The sequence below is a fragment of the Pinus tabuliformis genome, chromosome 9 (assembly GCF_031772625.1).
Source record: "Pinus tabuliformis cultivar Carrire ecotype Pingquan chromosome 9, CPIR1, whole genome shotgun sequence".
Classification (NCBI taxonomy): domain Eukaryota; kingdom Viridiplantae; phylum Streptophyta; class Pinopsida; order Pinales; family Pinaceae; genus Pinus; species Pinus tabuliformis.
Window position 1 is genome coordinate 532,015,988 of NC_142307.1, and position 23,978 is coordinate 532,039,965.

General features: G+C 36.1%; 1 pseudogene; it reads right to left on the bottom strand.

Moving 5' to 3' along the window:
• Window positions 1-2,952: 2,952 nt before the first annotated feature.
• Window positions 2,953-23,792, bottom strand: LOC149149579 (homeobox-leucine zipper protein HAT14-like; annotated as a pseudogene).
• Window positions 23,793-23,978: the final 186 nt, after the last annotated feature.

A 23,978-nucleotide genomic window follows, 5' to 3' on the forward strand; every position in this document is an offset into this window, starting at 1 on the left:
AAAAGATTAAGATTCACTTTAGATATAGAGCATTATTACCTGAATTCTATATTTAAAGTTCAGTAGAAAACATGGAAATTATTCAAAGCCAGGAGTAGAGTGTAGATTTAAACAAATTTTGTCCTTTAATTATCTATTGAATAATTTAGATTAAGAAACAAATATGTGTGATAAACAGAGAAATATAAACACATAGAATGATAGAGGCACTTCACCAACAACTTGACACAAGAATCCCGTGAAAGAGCTTTCTATATTACTGGTAAATCCGCTGATGCTTCAACAATGTACAATAGTGTTCTTTTGTATAAAAACCAACATCTATTACTTCAAAAAATGAAGTATTTATAACTTATTTACAAAAATATCCTGTCAAAACTGACTAGGATGTATTTAGGAATTCCTAAACTGAATCTATCTAACTTATTACAAAATTTTAGGGAAATTCAAACTGTCTGAATTGGTGGCACTAAATTGGTGGAACAACTGGTTGTCTGGCCCTCGAATTCTGTTGTGTTGTTGACGCTGAGTTGTGTAGCCAAACCTTTTGTTTACTCCAGTAATTCACATAGTTTATCCCAACACTGTTCACTCGGGATAGTCGTCTTCAGTAACTTTTTGTAAACTTCGTCGACTTCAGTATATTTAGAAAATGTCAGCTTGGTAATGAATATGTGTTTAATTTCATACTGAATGTCCAGGTCATATGCCAATGCTTCCAAGAACGCCTTTCCTGTCATACTGAATCTTCCAGTTGCAACCTTCGAACTGTCTCTCGCCTTGGTCATTAGTTTCTCATTGTAATCAGACCACATGTTGAGCTTATCATTAATAACTAATAAATTTGGAAGTCCTTTCTTGTAGAGGGGTTCCATCTTGGTGAAGAATCTTTGTACACTAGTGTCCATAATCTGACATTTTTCTTCAAGCTGTCTCATTAGATTTCTCTTAGTCAACACCTTCTTGACTTCCAATATTGTTTCTGTTCTATCTTCAATCTCTAACTCTTCTAATTCCTGTTTGTTTTTGGAGTTAAGGAATTTGATGAGTTGAGTGGCTTCACTGGGTTTGTCACCCAACTTCTTTCTGACTTCTTCGATGGATTCATTGGAGCTTTGAATCAGTTCCTGTTGTTCAAAATGATTTGTATTGAAGGAGGGAATTATCAAATCTTACTTTCTGTTCCTGTAGGACTTTCACCTCATGTCTTAGTTTCTTTATCTCTTCTCCCTGTATAGACATGTTTTCCATGGATTCAGCCAACTTAATTGAATCATCTGCAACTGATGTGGGAAGTACTATAGAAGAGGACGTTCCTGCTGTTGTGGCTGTTGTAGGGATACTTGTTTGAAGTAGAGATGCAATTGGTACTGCATCAAGAGGAACTACTGCTAGTTGTGAACTCTGTTCCTTTTCTTTGATCAACTTGTCCATCTCTATTTCCATCTCTTTGATCTGTGCACTCTGCTCCACTAGGAGCTTCAACATCTCTTCTTTTTGTAACTCTGTCTCTCCTAGCTCCTTTGCCTGGGGATCTTTAGTTGCAGGCAGCTTCAATTGCTTCTTCAGGGCTGCTATGTCAACATTCTTCTTCCTAATTATCTCCTCCATGGCCTTTGAATTACCAGGATCAAAACCTGATTTGATTACCATTTCCTCCAAATATTTGATTATGTTGTCTTTAGCAAGGGAGGACACTTTCTCTAGTTTAAGCTGAGACTAAACATTGTTTAAAGAAAGTTGTAGTTTGGAAGCAGTGAGAGAAGTCTGTGTGAAGGTTGAGTAGACCATTTCTCCAGTCTGCCTGTGCATATCCATTTGATCCAAAGGATGAACATCCTTTGCCTCAAACTCAAAGGTAGTTTGTTTGAAGTTTGCTGCTGAATTTGGTTGTGGAACCTGGGCCTGCAAGAATGCCATATGCATTCTTCCCTTCTCTGTGTCATAGGCTGAAATGAGCCTGTGCTGGATTGAGGAAGACTGCTTCCTAAATTGAGCAGAGATATTGTCATGAATGGCTTCATTCCTTTGTTTAATCTCTTTATATCTCTGGAAAATATCCAACTGCCTCTGTTCTGTAGATGACTTTGGTGTGTGAGGTATTGTAGCTGGAATCTCTTTAGTAGTCAAGGATGATGGAGAATCTGTGGTACTGCTATCAAACTTAAAAGTTTGAAAGCCTAAGAGTACAATGGTACCCTGTGTTTCCTCCAGTGGTGGGAAGTCTATCTTAGAGCCTGTCTTAACCTTCTTTATATATATCTTGAACTCTTTGGCTGAGACTTCTGTAACTGAAGGAGAGTCCTCCTCTCTCGGTCTCTTCTCGGTATTTTCTCTAGGTATAGGAGTCTCTGAAGCTGTTCTAGAAAGTACCTACTCTTCGGCCTCCTGCAATGTGTTTTCTACCCAAATGTGTTGGTTCATGTACTTCTCTATTTCTGGCCTTTGGGTATGCACATAGGGAGTTGCCTTCTATTCCACTCTTAACTTAGAAATTACCCCAAAGGGGTCATAGGACCAAGTAAAACTAAGAGGGAAATTCATTTGTTTCAGCAGGAGGTCTGCTTCCTCTCCTACTGCTCTACTGTTGCAGATGAAAGGTCATATCTGTATCTTAATTCAGAATTGAGACTTCTTCTTGGCTGCCACGAAATGGATGTTGTCTAAGTGAATTATTTTCCTGATGTACTCCAAGGCAAATATTCTCATTGGAAGGTACTTGGGCAACTTATATGGTGGCAACTCTGAGCCATAAACTCTAATCTTTGTAAATGACTGGTATAGGTACCAATCTCTTGTCTTCGCTAGTTCACTGAGAAGTAACACTTACTGAATATCCTCATTGATCCTTGGAATATGCTAACCACTCAGCAAACAAGCTGTTGGATACATAAACTGATCAATAAACTCTATAAAGCTAAATTCCTGTGATTGTCTTCTGATCATGGAGGTCTAGAAGACAATGGACTGAGGCTCTCCTTGCTGATCAAGCTTCTGCATTGCAAAGGGAAACCTATCTGTCTGAAAGAAAATGAACATATAAATAAGAATAGAAGAATATTGGAACATTCCTTCAGTTAGAAACTAAAAGAATTGTTCTTGAATTACATTTGACAAGAAGTGACCAAAGTCAAAGGTGACTAATAGTCCTTTGTCTGTAGAAAGGGTGGATAGTGTTAGTGTCAGTCTTTCCAGCCTTCCTCCAGTGATCAAATATTCTCTTAAAAAGTGGTCTCAGAGTGTCAAGGTCAAATTTTGTCATTTCAGTGAGTCTTCAAGCAAAATTTGGTCACTAGGTATTAGGTCTAGGGTTTGCTTTCACTCTTTTCAAAGTTGTCCAAATGTCGGTCCATGCCACCATTCATAGGGTTGTCATTATCATGTCAAGTTCCATTGAGTCATTTTACACCTTGTTCATGCTTCAGTTGCGCCTAGGTAAGGTCATTTCCCTCTCCTAGGGTTTTGAAGCTAATTTCTCTTGGATGGTCAAATCATCGGCAAAACTTGTATCCTGATGTTCATACACCTTCCCCTATCCTTAAAGTACCTTACCAAATGCTTTCCATCACTGAGATCCCCTAAAATCCTCATTTTTGCACAAACCCTAGTTTCTAGCTACAACTTGGCAATTTTCTAGGTTGGGCCTGTGTTTTGCCCTTTTGGACCCCTTCCCCTCACTCAATCTCTGATATTCCACTTTCCCCTGCTTCCTAACATCCCTCCCTACTTCCAAAAATTTCCCCAAGAATTTAGAAGCCCCTTATCCCCTTCATTTCACTTCATTTCGACAAAATCCCTTGTTCCACACATCGGGATACGTTGCACTCAAATGATGTTTCAGAGAAATAGAAGATGAATTTTGGAAAACTGAGAGAGGTTTTTGTCCACAACATGCCAAAGAAGAAAAACCTCCTTCACTTTTTGCACAGGTGTTATGGTTTTAGAGAAATGTCAAAATTTCAATCGCTAGATCCAAGGAGGTTGGCCAAGGCACTAAACGACGGAAAAGGCCCGATCCACTCCAAATTTTGGCCAAAGCCTCTTTGAATGAGCATGGTACTTTATTGGGGACTCCCAGCCCAAATTTCAAGAAATTTGGAGAAAATTTTGTCAATTGTGAATTTTTTGTGCCAAACACAGGTTTTCTTCACCAATGGGTCGCGCGCCGCACGTGACCCTTTCGTTGGGCAACTCCATTTTGGGAAAACTCAGCATTTCTGGATTTGTCATGAAAATTTACACTTTCTCAGCCATTGCCAAGAAATTTCACCAAGTTTTGGGCCTCCAGAAAGTCAAAAAACAAGCAAAAAATGACTTTCTGCCACCTTTTTGACACACAGGAAGTAGTCTTGGGAGATTGTAATTTTGGAGGGGCAAATGACCACCAAATTCAGAAATTCCACTTGGGTTGGAAAGTAGACATCCAGACCTTTCCAACAAGCCCACTTTTGCCTCATTTGGACACCTGAAAGTGCCTCAAAAGTGCCTCCAAAGGCGCGCGACCCATTCAGGAATTGTGCGCGACCCATCAGGCAGTTTGCACAGGAATTCAACCTACAGCTCAGCAAAACGCAGTTTTGACTGGATTTGACTTTTTGGAGTTGATTTTCATCCTCCTTGTTGTAAATGATGTAATTTTATGATATTTTGACACTTATTTATCTCTTCTAGAAGATTCATTCATAAGATAGGCAAAAATTTAATGAATGAATTGGTTTCCTAGCTTATAGAGGCAAGTTGTTTTGACTGCCTAGATTTTAGTGCTCAGTTTAGAATTGGTTGAAACAGCTCCTAGAAGGATGAGCTCGACCCCTAGAGGCAAGGAAAGGTGTTAGCTTGCCTATATTATGTATTTTCTTAGTCATTTTCAGAGGTTGGAGAGGTTGGACTCTTGAGGGAGAAGCTACTATTGTATTATTCATTGTATCTCTGCAGTTTTGGCAAAGGAAGAAAGACCAGGGTTTTGCAGTCTTTTTGGGATTCCTGTGGTTACATGTATTGATGGTGTGTATCTCTTTGTACTTGTGAATTTGTTATGTGATTCATCATCTTACTTTTCCTTCTGCAAATTAGGCGAATGAAGTGTTAAAGTAGAATTCATGATTGTCATGCTCTGCTTTTAAGTTTGCTTAATATTTATGTTTTCATCTGTCTAAAGAGAACTCTTGAAGGTTTCTTGCTCTCTTTAGCTCCTCACCGGTCATTCCTATCCATTCACTTAATTCAAAAGCATCAGTACAGTCTCCTACCTTGCCCCAAAGAACCCCCTGCAAAAACTGTGTCTGATCCCCGCACCCAGAATTTCCTTTCCCCAAACTTTCCACCCTAAAAATCCTAAATCAAACCTTTTATCAGTTTACTAGCCTAAAATCAGTGTTCTTTATTGGTTATCTCCGCCCTTTGAAGATCTTTGCCGAGATATACCGGAGAGAGCCCTCTCCTGCCCCGTAGGGCTAGCTACGAGGCTAAGTGGTTTGATGTTGCCTTGAAGTTTACCTTTCTCAGCCTGAGGTGAAATTTCAAGCGCTAACAGATAGGAAGCCTAAAATAGGCTCATCTACCCATTCATCTGAATAGTAACCAAGTATGCATGACAAGACAAAGATAATATGTCTAGTCCTTTGAGGGAAAATAAAGAGGGATAAGGGGGATTTTTCTTGGGGAGTTGAGAATCTTCTAGGAGGAAGACTTCAAAAATCTTATCTCTCTGGGGGAAGGTGAGTTTCTGATAGATTTCTTTGAGAGCTTCAAGGGAAAAAGGGGTGAGGGAATCACTATAGGGGACCTGCAACATTTGGTTTATGCTCTCAGAAGTAATGGTGAAAAGGATTTCACCATTGGGGGAAATGATAGCCCTCTTACTTGAAAGGTAAGAGGCATGACACTTTAGGAAGAATTCAGGGAAGTAATAAGACTGGGGGAAAACGAACAGGGGTAGTCTGGACTGCCAGAGGCTGATTTCATCAGATTGGTCAAGGTAATTGTCATGAAACCAACAATGTAATTCAAAGAGGTCGAATTCACACTATGTCTCAGCTATCTTATAGTCTTTGTTAGCAAGAGGGATGTGGTCTAAATCCATAGGGGGAGTGAGCATGGGATTCACCACAATGGCAATTTTGGGGGCCATCGTGGTAATAAAATGAACGCAGGAGAGATTGACAGAGGGAATTTGTAGAAGATCTCAGTAATTCTCAGGAAAACGCTAGGTGGGAGTTCCTCTGTAAACAATTAGAGATAGGCAATTGGTTTGTGAATAGTTGTTGATAGGTGCGAAACAGAGGGTAGGAGTGATATATAGTAGGCAAAAAAGGAAAATGATGTAATCACGGGAGAAACTTAAATTTTATAGTTCATAGATGGAGAGGAACCATTGCATCAACGATTGTGAGCTGCATTAACTCTGCAAGGGAACGAAGGAAATGATAGGAAACTGCAACGGGATGGGTGCAACGGTCGTCGACATGGGGGATTAGGATAGGGGATGAAAGCTTGGGGCTCTTGGCGGGAAGTGACGGGAAGAGGGATACGTGGCATCAGTGGAATGAAGGTTGAACACAGATGTGGTGGGTGACCATTGGCAGGAAGGTGGGTTGTGGCGGGATGACAGAAACCCCTTTCGAAGGGAGGGGGTAGGATGTTTGTGGTATACGAGGGGGGGGGTCCAAAATTACGAGGAGTGGACATGTAGCGGTAGGGAAACCGCTTTTTAGAGCCCCCCTCGCCGTTAAAGGGAATCACTTCGGGGGGGTCTGAAAAGACTTAAGGGCCGTCGGATCAAAGCGGGGTCATGATCGGGGGAGGCAAGATATGCTAGGTTTAACGCCAGTGGTCCCACCTTGTGTTTCAGGTGGATATCTTTTTACAATAATGTCCAAACTTTGGACAAATGACCATATTCATGAATTACATAACCAATCAATTTTTTCCTGCACTAATGTAACTTTGAAGCAATGAGGGTGCATTTAAACGTGCGAACCCTATTTATTTTGTCATTCTTAAAGGACTAAGAATATTTATTTCAAACAACTACATTGATCCAGATAAAATTATTGGATTAACTTATTCACCCATTCTACCTATCTAATCTCAGCCAAGATTACACTGTTTGGCTAAGTTATTTATTTTCCCTAGGAAAAAATCACAATTTTCTATTAGTTGAGAAAATTATATGTTGTAGATGCTTGGATGGCATATGCTATAAGTTGGACCGCAGCCATCAAAAATATGTCTGTACAAAATTACCCAAACAGGCTATATTATGACTAATCATGTAAATGATATATACAGAATATATAAAACCATAAACTGATAATATGCGCTAATATATACTGCAAAATTAGGGCCTATCGGCCCGCTGTTAGAATTGATCTATGTAAGGCCGATGATAGTATTGAAAATGTTCAGCTCCCTGCTACTCCTTTATTAGCCAAATCCCCCTTGGTTGGACCATGGCCGCCTTGGATAGCTCGTCGGCAACCTGATTTTGCTCCTTGTAAATATGTTGACAAGAAATATATTAAAATTGTGATTTTAATAGCATAAATTCATCCAAAATATTTCTGAGTGCATATGACATGCAGATGTGTTATTGAACCAGTTAATGATGATTTTTGAGTCCCCAAATATCTGTAAATGTTTGCAATCATGTGCGAGTGAAAAGTGGAGCAAGTGTCTAAGGGTGATAAGTTCGACAAAGTTATTAGTGCCAGTCCCCAAACCCATCTGTATGCAGAAAACATGATTTTCATATTGGTGCAATAGAATACCCCCATACCCACCCCCACCCCCACACCCTTGTTCTTGTGAAGCACCATCGAAATATGCCCATGAAAGATTATGGTTAATGAATTTAGGAGTGACAACCCGTGTAGATGGTGTGGAGTCATCATCTGGAATTTCATGATATGCATTGATGATCTGAGCAATGGATAATGGCCAGCAGACAACTTGAACATCATTCCTAAGAAATTTCAACCTCATCCTCAATTTCCTTGATATTTGTTGTTATGAATCCATTCTTTTGATATCAATTTCGTATTGTAAGGTCTATACTTATATTGATCTTTTGTTGAATGAAGAGAGAAGATCTTCAATATGTAAAATTTGGTTTATAAATCTGCAGATAATTTATCGTTGCATTAAAACCTATGCCACTTTGCCAAAACCAAAAAAACAAAATAACACAATGGGTTGAACCATATTTACAACACAATGTCTTCACTTGTCTAAGATCATTGTCACTTGTCATTGGATCTTGTTATGAGGGGGGTTTCTCAAACCACTAATGGTTTTGTTGCTAGGCCCGCTTGTTTTTCCGCTCCAAACACTTTGTTTTTCATTGTTGAGGCTTGCTTTTTCGTCCGCCTCTATTAAATTAAATGTTTTTGTATATATATTCAAGGGGTAAAAAAAACCTCAAACCACTATTGGGATGCCCTTTGCACCTTTTGGTGCAAATGCTAGTTAATATAATTCTTTGCTAATTAATTAGGTTAAGGAAAAAAGGGTAGATTGAAAAAAAAAGATAAAGACTATTCATTTATAATAAATAAATGAAGTGGTTTTATATCACATATTACCATTAATATTAATTATTTATTAAATAAATAGAAAATGAATACATGGAGAATGATTTACTAAATTAATATTAGTAATCATAAGATGATTTAAAATCTCTTCACATGCGCACATTCAATGTGCAAACGAATTGCAAATGACTAACTATAGATTGATGTGTTGAACAACTAGAGCGAATGGAAACCCAAATATGAGTACTAAGTTCAAATGGATATTCAGCTACAATTGCCTCAAGCGATGAGAAGATCGACTCATCTAGTCAACCAGGCCAACTAGTAATCTTAAAAACCTAAGAAAACATGGGAGCATTTCAATCGGCCTTTTCTTTCGTTTTCAGTGATCCATGCATGACTCATAGATGTTTGATCACATTTTGAGGATCCAACAAGCTTGGAATTTCAAATCTTTTTTGGAATTTCAAATCTCCTTTGCCCGTTAAATGAAAATTTGATGAGATTTTTTGCATTTTTCATGTCTTTCATTTTACGTTTTATGCAAATTTATGAGTGTCGACCTCTCTTTATCTCTAAACTCACTTTCAACTACTCTTACATCTCAATTTTCATTAATTTCTCTGAAAATTATTTTATTTTAACAAATTTTAATTAAAAATTTATTTAATATACACCTGCAAAGTACATTATTTTTTATAACCATTCAAATATAGATGAATAAACTTGACTCACCACACGACACTCAATATTTTTTACAGATGAAAATTACAATTTCAAAAAATCCATATCCAATTATAAAAAAAATTGCCCGGAAAAAATGGCCAAAAAAGGGAAAACTCTTAGACTAGTGCTAAATTATATTACCCAGAAAATCATGATAAAAGAAAAATAACAAATATATTTAGCTGGTCACGAAAGTACTGACCACCCAGCGAGAGCACGAGAAAAATCTTATCTCAAATTTATTTTGTTCGGCCCATTTTATCAGAAATGCAAAATCATGTAGACAACAAATTTTACTTAACCATCAAATGTTTTTTTTTATAATTTTGTGGAAAAATTTGTGAGCAGTGACCAACGTTTCAGACTCGCGTAGTGAGTCCATCATCAGGGCAATGAGATTTATATTTGAGAAGAGAGAGCGAATTACAGAGTTTATTAATAGTTATAAATAAATAAAACAAACAAATAAATTAATTAATAAAAAAACAAAAATAAAATAAAATAAAATAAAATAAAAAAACAAAACAAAATAAAATAAATTAAAAAAATAAGGAGAAAAAAAATAAGTAAATAAATAAATAAAAATAAAAAGAATAAGAATTTATTAAAAAAATTAAAAAAAGGAAATAAATAAAATGAAAATGAAAATAAATAAATAATTATATAATGAAATAAATATTAATATTAATAAACCAAATGATTTAATTAAGAAATACATAAATAGAACCTACTCTCCTGTAAATGAAATTTAACAAGATCACATTAAAAAAAATAAAAAAATTGGTTAACATACAAAGTCAAAACTAATCCTTCAAATTATATATTTTAAAATAACAACTAACATATAGTTAAGGATCTAAAACAGGTAATAATAATAATAATTATTATTATTATTATAATAGTATATATATAGAGAGAGAGAGAGACACACACACACACACAGGCATGTAAATAAATAAACAATAATAAAATAAGAATATATCTAAATAAATAAATATTAATAACAAATAATAAATAAAATTATTATTAATTAAATTAATTATTTGTAAGCCGACTACAGAAGAAGACATCAAAAATATTTCTCAATAACTATTAATAAGCTCTGTAATTCGCTCTCTCTTCTCAAATATAAATCTCATTGCCCTGATGATGGACTCACTAAGCTAGTCCGAAACGTTGGTTTCAAAACTGCTCACAGGTTTTTCCACAAAATTATAAAAAATTCGAGCAACCTGTATGGACTCTCTCTTTAACATCATTTAAATGATCACTTATCTAAATATTTATTCAGGCAACCATTTTTTCTCGGATATATTTATATTTGTATTATACTGCACTGTACATTTATTCAAGTAACCATTTTTTCCATTGACTTTGGATTGCCGATTATAAAGATAAGTTTAAAACTACAAAGATAACCTTCCTAGAAGGAACCGAAATTTTGGCCAAGTAAACCACCAACATTACAACATAAGCAACTTTTAATTTAGAGTAGAGTCTGGTTGAAATCAGTTAGCTATCTTATGCTATTAATGGTACAGAGAATGTTTGAAGAAAACACTAGAATAAATACGGTAGAGACACTCATTAGATTTTGGACTTAGAGAATCATGAAATTATAACCGAAAAAAGTTTAATAAAGCTGATTTACCAGAAAACAGAGACATTCAGTGGATTTTTTTGTTAGAAAATCAAGAAATTATAACTGAGAAAGAATCAACGAAGAACGGTTGTACCAGTGACGATTATTGTGATATTGGAAGAATCGATTCCTTGAGTAATTTCTTCAACAGTGGAGGCCGATCTAAACCCACTGGAATCAAACTTTCCCGTTACAAGAGAAGTCTTGTCATTGAATTAAAACCGACAGTGAAGAACAACAAATCCTTGATTAGAATAGGATTATGTTAAGAAACTGGCGCTATAATATGATCCTTTTATATATCAATTTCAAATTCGCATCAACACCCTCCCAACCAACAACACAAAAAATGTGGGCATGAAATATGTGGTCTGGTAGAGCCGAGATGAAGGATGCACCGAATGAATGAATATACCTACTTGTCCGACATGGATGGAATTCACCAACCATAATCTTTACCCTCTGAACAAATTTTCCTCTTCTTTAATATTCCCAGTCTACCATCATGGATGGGTGCCTCACTCGGCCCACACTCTTTATACTTCCTCTACAAATACTTACGAGTTTCTATATATAAAACACACTCATTACTGCAAAATGATTTCCTATTTCCTATGTCCAATCATTTTTCCTTTGAAGGAACTTCCATTTTATCTTTAACTAGAAATATTATATCATGTTTACAACTTGGTGCTCTTGTTTGAAAAGAGACTACCATGATGGGCATATGATTTCCTTGAGGGGAGTGAATTAGCACAACAGGGCATTTACTTCTGCAAGGAAAAGCTTTGCAAACCACAAGATTTATATAGTGATATATGCAGTGTATATATATATCTGTATGTTATTTTTCTCTTTTCGAGAGAAGCCAAATCTCTCAACCTCTGACAAAAATCTAACACTAAGAAATGATATTTTACACACATAATATTTGCAGGCAAGCCTAGCCTGAGGAACCCCCTCAAAACAACAACTGCAAAATTTTGGGCAAATTGCAAAATCTGGGACTTAGAAAATGAAAGGTTACGGCTATTTTCCATGGTAGCCACCCTTTCACAGGAGAGACACATGGTGAGCATGGTGGTAGGCAAAGGCATGTAAAACTTATCTTGTCCTATCGCGCCCAAAGGAACTGCCTTCAGAGACCTAAGCTCTTGCAACTCTTTCTGTAGCCTTTTGTTCTCGCAGCACCACTTCAGAACCTCGCAGTCCACTTCTGTCTGCTCTAACTTTGTTATGCAAAACCACCGAACTTACGTTAATGGCCACAAAATTACATCCAATGTACGATCTTTCTTTTTTATTTTTTCTTTTTAAAGGTGTAAAATAATTATAAATGATTCTGCATGCGGAAAAAAAATTCAATGAATCGTTGAAACTTAATGCCCAAGGATACGAATTACCTCCAGCCATTGGTGATGTTTTTGATGCAGGCCACAGTCCACTTGCTTCTTCTTCAGCACTCCAGCTTCAATCCAAGCAAAAAGAAAAGAATACAAAAATTCTGAAGGCACTTCCAAGCTCTGCTCTCTCAGCTAGATGGTGTAAAAACTGAAGGGAAATTGAGATGCAAGCTTGGGGACCAAACAGATGAATTTATAGCCAAGCTTCCATCAAGCTTCTGATAGCTATGTGTCAGATGTCCCACAGATCAAGGCAGAGAACTCCAGATGGAGTAATGGACCACTTCAGTAGCTCCCAACAATAAATTTATTAACTGCAGTTGATTTCCTTAACTTAAGAAAACTACTGCAGTTGGTTTCCATAAGTTAAGGAAAGACTGCAGTTTAAATTCCATAATTGTAGGCAGCAATTATTCATAAATTAATGGAGCTTATCATTCTCCCACTTGGTCCATACTTCCAAACTTAATGTCTCAACTTAAAAACCATTGATAATCTGTATTAAGTAATAGATACATGAATCATGGCGATAAGTCCTCTAATAACGAGTATTATCTTCCATGTATTACTATGTATTTATTCTTATTATAATTTATGTGGCAACAATTTCTTAATGAATAAACCTTATGTTTATTCTTGGTCCTTCTTAAATGAATTTTCTCAAATCAACTTAAGGTGCACATAAATATGAGAAAAAACATCACAATAATTAAGAATTTCATTAAAATAACATTGTCCATACAATGAGAAACTACATAATGGAACCAAGTCCCATATTGATTACATGATCCTTGAATTTAAACGGTGGCATGCCCTTAGTCAAAGGATCAGCGATCATCAACTCAGTGCTGACGTGCTCAATGACCACTTTCTTTTCTTTAACACGTTCCCTTATAGCTAAATACTTAATGTCGATGTGTTTATTTCGACTCCCACTTTTGTTGTTTTTAGCCATAAAAACAACAGCTGAATTATCACAATATATTCTCAATGGCTTAGATATAGAATCCATAATTCTAAGCCCAGAAATGAAACTCCTAATCCATACACCATGTAAAGTAGCCTCAAAATAGGAGACGAACTCGGCTTCCATAGTGGAAGTGGCAATCAAGGTCTGCTTGGCACTCCTCCATGATACAGCTCCACCGACCATCATAAAAATGTATCCTGATGTTGATTTGCGTGAATCAACACATCCAGCAAAGTCAGAATATGAGTAGCCAATTACTTCTAAGTTGTCCGTCCGTCTATACATAAGCATGTAGTCTTTGGTTCCTTGAAGGTACCTCATTACTTTCTTTGCAGCTCTCCAGTGGTCTAAACCTGGATCACTCTGATATCGTCTCAACATTCCCACAACAAATGCAATGTCAGGCCTTGTGCAGACTTGAGCATACATTAAGCTTCCGACAGCAGAAGCATATGGAATGTTCTTCATTTGTTCCCTTTCAAAGTCGTTCTTCGGGCATTGGTTCAAATTGAACCTATCACCATTCACAATGGGAGCTACACTTGGTGAACAATCCTTCATCCGAAATCTCTCTAAAATTTTATTAATATAGGTTTCCTGTGACAGGCCCAAGATGCCTCGAAATCTATCTCTATGGATCTTAATGCCAATGACATAAGATGCCTCACCCATATCCTTCATATCAAAAATTTTAGAGAGGAATTGTTTCACCTCATGTAGCAAACCCTTATCATTGGTTGCTAGCAAAATGTCATCCACATATAAAACAAGAAAATAAATTTTACTCCCACTAAATTTCAAGTATATACATTGATCCATAATGTTTTCTACAAAACCGAAAGAATAAATTACATTATGGAATTTCAAATACCATTGGCGGGATACTTGTTTTAAACCATATAATGACTTCTTGAGCTTGCAAACCAATTGCTCACCATCACTAGAGGGGAATCCTTCAGGTTGTTTCATGTAAACCTCCTCCTCTAGATCTCCATTAAGAAAAGCCGTTTTCACATCCACTTGATGCAACTCCAAGTCAAAATGGGCTACTAATGCCATAATAACGCACAAGGAATCTTTCTTAGATACAGGAGAAAAAGTCTCCATGTAGTCGATTCCTTCTTTCTGAGTGAATCCCTTAGCAACAAGTCTTGCCTTGTATCTCTCAATGTTGCCCAATGAGTCTTTCTTTGTCTTAAAGACCCATTTACATCCAATGGATTTTGCACCATTAGGCAACTCAACAAGATCCCAAACTTCGTTACTCTTTATGGAATTTATCTCTTCCTTCGTGGCATTGTACCATAGTTCTGATTCTTTGCAACTCATGGCTTGTGAAAATGACTCGGGATCATTTTCGGCTCCAATGTTGTAGTCAGATTGTTGTAGATACACAATATAATCATTAGGAATTGCTGATCTCTTAGGTCTAGTAGATCTTCTTAATGTTGTACCATCATCTTCCTGAGAAGTATGTGGTTCAACTTGTTGTTCAAAAGTTCTTGGCAACTCTTGAACTCCTTGATCTACTGGAATATCGTCAGCAGCTTGTGGAACTTCAACAATTGGTTGTTCAACACCAGTTTGTACTTGAGGGGTGATATGAACAATAACCAATCTATCACTTGAAGTGGAAGGTTGAGATTCTGAATGATCCTTCTCAGAAACTATGTTTCTGGTTTGATCGCTCCCACTGCTCAAGTCATTTTCAAGAAACTTTGCATTTCTTGATTCATCCTAGTGCTATGAGATGGACAATAAAATCTGTAACCTTTAGACCTTTCAGCATATCCAATGAAATACCCACTAATGGTCCTTGGGTCCAGCTTCTTCTCTTGTGGATTATAAATTCTCACTTCAGACGGGCACCCCCAAACGCGCATATGTCGCAAACTCGGTTTCCAACCTTTCCATAATTCAAATGGCGTTTTAGGAACCGCCTTGGTTGGAACTCGGTTTAATATATACACTGCCGTCTTAAGTGCTTCAGTCCACAAGGATTTAGGAAGATTGGAGCTGCTAAGCATAATCCGCACCATGTGCAATAATGTTCGATTTCTTCTTTCTGCTACACCATTCTGGTCGGGTGAACTAGGCATGGTGTATTGGGCAACAATCCCATGCTCTTGAAGAAATTTAGCAAATGGCCGAGGTGCTTGTCCATCTTCTGTGTATCTACCATAATATTCTCCACCTCTATCTGATCTCACGATCTTAATTTGCTTGCCGCATTGTTTCTCTACTTCAGCCTTAAAGATCTTAAAGGCATCTAATGCTTCGCTCTTTTTATGAAGCATGTAGAGATACATATATCGTGAGTAATCATCTATAAAGGAGATCAAGTATCTCTAACCATGTGAGTCCATGTCTGGACTACATATATCAGTATGTATGATCTCTAATATGTCTGAACTCCTTTTGGCACCTTTCTTTCACTTGTTGGTCTGCTTTCCCTTTATGTAGTCCATAAAAGTCTCAAAATCAGTGAAATCTAGAGTATTAAGTACCCCTTCATTTACCAATCTTTTAATTCTTTCTATGGAGATATGAACTAGTCTCCGGTGCCATAATTTAGAGGAATCTTCATTAATAACACATATTTTAGTGCCGGTGTGAACATGCATTGAATCATAAGTGACATCGTTTTGTAAATTAATGCAGTAAAGACCATTAGACAAAATACCATTCCCAACATAATCAGATTTATAGAATAGACTGAAAGATTTCTCTGAAAAGTTTAAGGAATATCCAAAAGGTACAAGCCTTGAAACTGAAATCAAGTTTCTAGAAAAACTTGGAACATAGAAGGTCTTTTCTAATTCTAAAACAAAGCCATTACTTAAAGTTAAATAACATGTTCCTATAGCTTCTACATGCGAGCCCATCTTGTTTCCTGATAAGATGCTTTGCTCACTTCCCACTGGCTTCCTTAGGTTTTGCAAACCTTGCAAGGAATTTGAAATGTGAATTGTTGATCCAGAATCAATCCACCATGTGTTAATATTAACGTTAACCATATTAGATTCATAACAAACAAACGCGATTACTTCCTTAAGTTCGGGAATGTCACAACGAATTTCAGAGAAATTTGCAGGTTGTACTACTGCATTAAAAAATCACATGCTTATGTTAAAATTGAGGCTTAATAAACTTTCATGTTTTACCAATGTAAATCATGCTAAAAAAATTGAATCTAATGACATAAAAATTGCCTGTGGGCTAAATTTTCATGTCAAACAGATTCAATAAAACTTTATGATAAAACTTATTAATTCATAACTCCTGTGGGTAGGTTATGAAATTTTATCCTAATTAATTACATAAATATAATAAAAATTCCTGTGGGATAAAATTTATTATATTCAATGTAAATCATGCTAAAAAGAATTGAATCTAATGACATAAAAATTGCTTGTGGGCTAAATTTTCAATTCAAACAGATTCAATAAAACTTTATGATAAAACTTATCAATTCATAACTCCTATGGGTAGGTTATGAAATTTTATCCTAATTAATTAGATAAATATAATAAAGATTCATGTGGGATAAAATTTATTATATTCAGTCTAATTAATTACAATTTAATGTCTAAATAATCTTTATGTGATCTAACCAATCAAAATATATAATTTTATTTAATTAAAGATGTTGTGGCTATTCTCTAATTAATTAAAATTATATGGATCACTAGACATTATTTTTGTTGCATAAACAAAACTTAACCAGAGAAAAAATAATGTTTACTGAAAAGAGTAAGTCAAAATGACATTTTAAATAAACTCCATATAACTGTAATAATTCTTCACAAAATCAAAATTAAGGTTAAAGCAGTCAGCATTACCGTAAATCACTGCAAATTGATTGTTCACTTTATAAACAAAATCCGGAGATTGACTGAAGCAGCGTTGATCTACTTTGCACTTGCATAGCAAATGCAGTTCGAAGGCTAGCTGGCTTGACTTCAGGCTCCGTCCTTAAGTTTATAAAACAAACAAAATAGACCAGCAAACAAGCTATTTTGCTCAGAATTTTTAGAAGGCCCGACTAATAGATTCAAATCCCGAAACCAGTTAACTTAATCCGGATTCGGGATTCAATTCTTTATAAGCATGTGTATGTACTTATATGCGTAAGTTTGGTTGATATGTCTCTACACTCTGTTTTTAGTATTTTTTTTTGTTTTTTGACGCAATTCAGTCAATTAGCTTTCCACATTTCTTGGTTTCTGTCTTCAATTTTGATACTTCTAGTTTCCAATCACACACCCAATTTTATTACAGGGGATTCTGCAGCAGCCCGCAGCTGTAATAAATATTATTATTTTTGCAATTGTATTCAACCCTGTCTCTCTGCGTCAATCTGACTTCATTAGGGTTTACTTGCATTCGGTTGGTGTGGATTTGTTTAATGTTTGAACCATGCATATCTGTGTTAGAGCCTTATGATTGCATAAATATCCTGCGATTAAAGTAAGTCTCAGGTAAGACATGAACACCTGTATTTTGCAGGTGTTGCTTTCTTTAAAATACTTAAATGATTACTGAGATCTATTGGTTACACGAGTAGCCTCTGGTGGTTACACACAACATGGCCCATTTGTTATTTCAAGTGTGACTGATGGTATAAAAGCATCTATTTGCCATTTTAACTACAGTTTGTCTACACCTATGGGTTACTACATTAGATGCTTCGTGGACATTCTGGACCATAAGATAGTTTCTTGGACTGTAGTGCATAGTTTATTTTTGGACTGTAGTGCACTAATCAGAGGCTGTCTATTATAGTCCAGTAATTAAAATTCCAAGCCTACCTATGGGCTACAGATAGTAAGCTATGCAAAAGTTTTAATATATTGCTTTGAGCAAATATGGATTTCTTTTTAAAAAAAAAAAAAAAAAAAATTACTAAAAACAGAGTGTAGAGACATATCAACCAAACTTACGCATATAAGTACATACACATGCTTGTAAAGAATTGAATTACCTCCAGCCATTGGTGATGTTTTTGATGCAGGCCACAGTCCACTTGCTTCTTCTTCAACACTCCAGCTTCAATCCAAGCAAAAAGAAAAGAATACAAAAAATTCTGAAGGCACTTCCAAGCTCTGCTCTCTCAGCTAGATGGTGTAAAAACTGAAGGGAAATTGAGATGCAAGCTTGGGGACCAAACATATGAATTTATAGCCAAGCTTCCATCAAGCTTCTGATAGCTATGTGTCAGATGTCCCACAGATCAAGGCAGAGAACTCCAGATGGAGTAATGGACCACTTCAGTAGCTCCCAACAATAAATTTTTTAACTGCAGTTGATTTCCTTAACTTAAGGAAACTACTGCAGTTGGTTTCCATAAGTTAAGGAAAGACTGCAGTTTAAATTCCATAATTGTAGGCATCAATTATTCATAAATTAATGGAGCTTAACAAAAGGTCCCTGAAATGAATTCTTATGACGCTCTTCTGTTATGAAACTAGGCCTCCATCTGTCGATGTTGCAAATTCAATTCCTTGTCCAGGGCATTCTTCTGTTTCTTCTAAAATATCGGTTTAAAAAACTGGATCAACGTGTAATCTTAAATCCATGAATTGCTAAGGGTTCAAAAAGAAAGCAAACAATAAAAGATCACTGCGATTAACGGTTGAAGGATGCATTATCAGATTCAGAGTGTTGTGCTCCAAGAAACTTTCGTCCAGGAGTGCAGAGTGCTCCTTGGAAAACCAAAGCTTTTTCCCCGTTGAACCTATCTTCACCTCGTCGTTGGTCCTCGAACTCACGTCACAGGTTCGATCCCTCCTTGTCTCCAACTCAAAGGTTATTTCTTGCTTCCGCTTCACTACCACACAACCAATATCAACTATTCGCAAGGCATTGACCTGGAGAACCGACGAATACTTAAACTCATTGGTCTACAAAAGGCGATTCATGTCTATCGCTCAATTGCGCATGATCCCAGACTGATTCGACTTCACAACCATTATCTCTTCCCATCCTATAAACAAAGAACGGTGTCAAACACACACAAAAACAAAAAGCATATACACAATCCAAGAAGTCACAAACGTGCAACTGTGGACGTATACTCACAGTTCTTGGACATGAACCAAAGAAAACAAAGCACATACACAATCCCAGAAGACACAAACGCACACTGCAACAATAATTTACACCCTTCCTTAGCTGGCCCGTTGGCCTTGTACCGACTTAGGGTTTAATAGAATTTAATGCACTGCAACAATAACTTCTTTTTCAGAAGAAAACATATGCGATCTTTTACACACTGCAAAAATAACTTACTTTGGCGTAAATGCTCTACTAATCTCTCGGTTAAAAGCACTGAAATTCGTTAAATGCACCTAGTGTTATAACTGCAATTTTATTACCAAAGGTCCAATCTTTCCATTCTTGAAGACTTTCCTGTGATATTATGAAACTGGCGATTCGAGATCCTAGAAGTGGGAACTTAACACGATCATGCTTGGAGCTTCATCCTATAAAATAAATTATTTTTAGAATGATATCCCATCCATTCTATGGTGATATTTCATTAATTAGTACCCATTACGTTCTCTTAACTTAAAACAAGTATTATAAATTTGACATGTTTAATTTCAAATTAGACATCAAAATGATGGCCTAGCTATCTATCGAACATGTCAAACTTGACGTTGAAAATTTTTCATCACCGGTCAAATACGTTATGGAGCATGAAATACGTCCTGTAGGACATCAAATTCTAGGCTTGGGACCGACTATCTTAGCATATTTGATGGTAAAGTGTTGTTAAAGAAGGTGGAAAATTACATTTCGTACTGATCATGATTCATGCACGAAGGTCGAGAGAACATCAACAAATCTTACTTTCTGCAATTGCAACGAATTGTATTCTTATTTTTAAACACCAATCGATGTAATGACACCAAAATTTACACAATCAACTATAGAGGCTTCAATGGAACAAAGGGTTTCTAGGCTTGGGACCGACTATCTTAGCATATTTGATGGTAAAGTGTTGTTAAAGAAGGTGGAAAATTACATTTCGTACTGGTCATGATTCATGCACGAAGGTCGAGAGAACATCAACAAATCTTACTTTCTGCAATTGCAACGAATTGTATTCTTATTTTTAAACACCAATCGATGTAATGACACCAAAATTTACACAATCAACTATAGAGGCTTCAATGGAACAAAGGGGTTGTAAAAAGATGAGGGTGGTAAAAAAAAGCGAAGAAGATGATATGCGGTATGTAGTTTAACTTTTAGCTTGAAAAATAATAGAAATTTCAGTATAATTTTGATAAAATTTAGTGGAAATTTTTGAAAATTTGGGTTCTGTAGACTTTCAGGATTTTGGGTGAGGATTATGTGTGCCCCAGGGGTTTTGACGGTGCTGAATCCATTTCTGCCATCGAAAAAAAGCTTTAAACACTCCCATAGTGGGATTTCTTGAACCTGGCTAGAAATTTGCATTGCCATTTTTTTCTCTTTATTATACTTGTTTATGGCAGTGTTATAATTTGTTTGTCAAACTAGTGTTTCACTTTAATTAATTTGCAAATTTTTGAAAACAAATTATAAAGTTTATAAAAATTTATGTAAAAAACAAGGCATCATAGCTAGCACTTCTTGTAGCTGATTTTAATTATTGAACTTTGAAAGGTATGAACCAACTCCCACATTTGAACAATGGCTATAGAGTAAGATTAGCTCTTCAAAGCCTATAACCATACACGCAATTTGTTTAACTAGCCTTGAAATCACAATTTCCTTGCAACTTAGTTTAACTAGCAATTGTCCCAAAAGGTACAAAGAGAGGCCGATAGGATTATTAATTTGGAATGGTAAAATTTAGTAGCAAATATTGCAGAGGGAAATCTAATGATATTACAGAATGAAATCCCATCCTATTACAAGTAAAACTGAGAAATTTCATATACCACAATACAAGTAAAACTGAAAGCAATCTTGTAGAGTGAAATCCCATCATATTATAAAATGAAATCTCATTATATAGGATTTATTAGGGTCATTACAGAGAAAATTAGCACAAGTGGAGAGCTGATTCAGAAGGTATGACATGGACTCTGTAGAGTGAATCCCCGAATCTTGTAGAGTGAATCTCATCATATTACAGAATGAAATAGAAGTCTAAAGGATTTATCAGAGACATTACAAAGAACACTATCACAATGGAGAGCTGCGTCACAAGGCAGGACATGGATTCTGCTTATTCACCACAGAAACTCTTGTTGTTGAAGATGAGAAGCAGCACAAAAGTAAGCCATTCCACAACTACTACAAACTTACAACAATATTAACATCCTGCAAATATTCTCATCTATGAGGAGCTTTGGGGGCCTATAGATTACAAGAGAATAGCAGAAATTCTTCACTAAACATGTTAGTAGCATACTGATCATCTTGGCGGTTGGAGACAGAACTGGTGTTGAAGCTCTCTTTCCTCACAAACCCTGCAGGGGCTTTCTTGTCATAATTCTGAGTACGAAATTTGACTGTCATTTTCTGCATCTTTCTATTTATATACATTGTTTGAACTCCTGTACAAAATTTCCCACAGAAGAGAAACAAAAGATATTACAATCATATTGTAAGAGAAACAAAAGATATTACAATCATATTGTAAGAGAAATGATCTGGCTACTAACAAATGAAAACCAACATGAAATGATGATTCAAGCACTACAAAGCTAAATTCTAGTTTTTAAAATACATTCTGTATTAACTGCGTGTGGGCATCAGACTGTCCTTGTACAGTGACTTAAGCTATTTGGCTAGCAAGAAATGAAAAGAATTCAAAACAAAGATGTTATTACTAATCAAGTTTGACACAAGAATAGATATGCATATTAAGGGACACAGCCACCTTTAAAGGAAAAGAAACCAATAATACTAAGATCCCCAGATATATATATATAACAATAGTGTGGAGTTATTTCAACGAGGCTTGTCAAGGTAATCCCAGCTATTGTGGATCATGAGGCATTACTTTAAGAGACAATTACGAGATCAGTTTCAAAGAAGAGCTGTAGGAGATGGATCAAACAACAGAGCAGAACTTTATGCTTTTTGGTAGATTCTGAAAATAGCAATAGAGAAAGGTTTAAATTGTCTACAGGTGATAAGAGATTCCAAACACATTGCAAAGAGGTCAAATGGAAATTTCAATCAGGAAAATTTGCAGCTGGCCCATCATTGGACGGAATCAGAGAAGCAAGGAAAATTTCCATGTCATTATCCTTTCAGCACGTCTGCAAGGGATAAATATGAAGGCTGTTATATTGTCCAAGTAAGCACTGAGGATGCAGAACAGATGGATGGAGATGATTGAATACACCATCTGGACCTTCTCATTCAATCTATTTCTAATCAAGCTATTATAGTAATGACCTTTTGGATGGCTGTTTTGGAAGCAGTGTGTTGTAAAATTTCCATGTTTAAGAAACTGATCGTAAGTAGTTTTCTCTGGTGTCTTGAAAAACCTGGAGGATTGCATTAGGTGAAGGCTTTTGAAATTTCTTAAGAGTTCATGTATGGCACAACACACACACATATATATGAGAGCACTGGATTTATCAGAGGGTTGGTGAATGGGAGATTGCTGAAGAAGCTGTGGTCTCTTTCCCAATTTCCCTGTGATCCCAGTTTCTGTGGGAAAACTCTCAACATCCAATAAAGATTGCCAACTACACTCAAGGGAATCAAGTTTTTCTTAAACTCTCAATGAAATTTTGTTTTTTCCTTCTAGCAGAACCCTCTCATTCAGATGTGCTTTTGCATGCTGCAATCTAGAAAAACTTCTTGTCACTTTCATCGTGCCAAAACATGAAGAGTGTAAGTTTCAGACAATAATCACAGACAATAATATAAAAAGATTTTGCAAACAATTTTTGTCACGTTTATCAAGCCAAAGCATGAAGACTCTAAGCTTCAGAGAAAATTCCATCTTTCAAATTAAACAACATAACATTACAAAACATGCAAGTCCAGAACATAAATTTTTTTAAACTCACAATTTCATTACTAATAATTGGGCAAAAGTTAAAACATTGCTTCCTGGAAGAGGGCACATATAGATATATATTAAAGAAAGGGTTGACACGGAAATAAAACAGAAATCTCTGTTTTTAAAGTAGTCTTAAGCATGGAATACAATTCAGATTATTTTTTCTTGATGACTACCGACCCTAAAGAGAGGGGAATTAGTTTAAAAACGTTTTTCCTGCTGGAAACCACATTGAGCTAGCACAGAATCCAAATACCAATTAACTCATAAAGTCACATTTAACTTCAGATACAAGGCATCGCACTAGATATATGGAAGCTTATGTAACAGAAACTACACATAATGATCTGATCTTAGAGAAAAGCACAACTCAGCAAAACATAGTATGTAATTGTACCTCAGCCAAGGAATTGTGCAGATTGAGCTCCTCCTCAGTCGCTTTTTGTAGCTCATTGATTGATGATTTATCATCGTCATCATCTGCGCAATCCTCTGCCATGTTGTACCTATATGCAACCCATGAAAGCATCCATTTAGACAGACATTTATATTCAATACAAATCTATGGCTTGGTGTATAAAGAAAGAAAAGTCAACAACCAGAGTCGTAGGTTGCAGTAGAGAAACTGAAGGCCTTGTATGGTTGGGCTGATGAGTCCTCCAGAATTTTTCAGGGCACCGGGAGG